We start from the raw sequence: 1,196 nt of genomic DNA, 5'->3' as shown, positions 1-1,196 counted from the left end.
GGGGCCGCGGGCCCGCCGGAGCCGCCGTGGGAGCGGGCTTCCCCGCGACACCACCTCGCTCGGCCCCTCGCCGGGCTGGGGAAAGGCACAAATCTGAAGTTGTCTTAAGAAATTGAGCTCTCTCGGTGAGCGCACTTTTCTGCTGATCTCACACTTTCCCATGAATAGGGGCTTCCTTTCCGTGTCAGCAAGGTCAGTTTATCCTATAAATCAAGGGCGAGCAGCCCCCATCTGCGGCATCGGCCGCTCAGCAGCCCGGGCTCTCTGCTGGGAAGGGGAGGGGGGAGATTTTACACTGCAGAAAGATGTGTGCAGCTCCGAGGTCTGAGGGAGACAGGGCAGATACCGAGGCACCCGGCAGTACCGTCAGAGGCCCGCCTGCCTGCCAATGTGGTGTTAATAAAAGAGGAACTCACTAAAAAAACCCTCCATTTCTCATGTGATTGTAATGTTCTCATTCTTTTTAATGTTCATTGCCAACACTACCTCTCCCCAGCACAGAGCGGAGATTGCCAGGCGTGTATTTGTTAAAGTCGAGTCAGAAACACAGTTGTTTGTGCCAGTGTGGTCTGAGGATGAAGTTTATATCGTCAAGTAAAGGGCAAAGAAGGACAAAACATGTATTTTTTTATGTATGAATATAAATAAAACACACTTGTGTGTGTGTGTGTGTTGCTTGAAAAAAATACCACCTTTTTGCGAAAAGAAAAAATTATTCTGCAATGCCTAAAGGATCAATTTGCATTTGAAGTGCTGCTGGAACCGGATTGTTGCCGTTAAAACGCAATGAAAACAGAAATCACAGGCCCCCCCCTCCGCTAATTGGGAGGGAAGAGTGGGACACAGAGATCGCTGTAGGCGAAGGTTATTTTAGACTGTTGTTTTAACCACATTCACTGTTAGTTCACTGGCAGAGACCGAAATGGAAAAAATGTCCCTTTCTTTGCGGCAAAGCGTAGCGAGCGGCTGGGAGACGCGACGCAGTTTCCAGGCGGAGAAACAGAAAGAAGGTGGAAGGGATAAAAGAAGCAAATCTTGGGGGTTTGGTTTTCTTGGACCACCGCTTCGGAGGAAAATACAGCATCAGAATGAAAGCAATTAGGTGACATTTGAACTTCCTGCCGGAGCAGATTTGGCCTGATTGGAAAAACTAGAGAAAATGGACTTCTCGGTAACGCCAAGGCGGCGCCTGCCCC

At 49.6% G+C, this 1,196-nt stretch overlaps 1 protein-coding gene across 1 annotated transcript in view; it reads right to left on the bottom strand.

Annotated features, from left to right (window-relative positions):
- The window catches only part of PAX9 (paired box 9), a 44,375-nt gene that overhangs the window by 36,677 nt on the left and 6,502 nt on the right, over positions 1–1,196 (bottom strand). The gene's annotated exons all lie outside the window — the stretch shown is intronic.

The sequence above is a fragment of the Aptenodytes forsteri genome, unplaced genomic scaffold (genome assembly GCF_000699145.1).
Source record: "Aptenodytes forsteri isolate BGI_AS27 unplaced genomic scaffold, ASM69914v1 Scaffold193, whole genome shotgun sequence".
Lineage (NCBI taxonomy): Eukaryota > Metazoa > Chordata > Aves > Sphenisciformes > Spheniscidae > Aptenodytes > Aptenodytes forsteri.
This window is presented reverse-complemented; position numbering and strand designations above follow the sequence as displayed.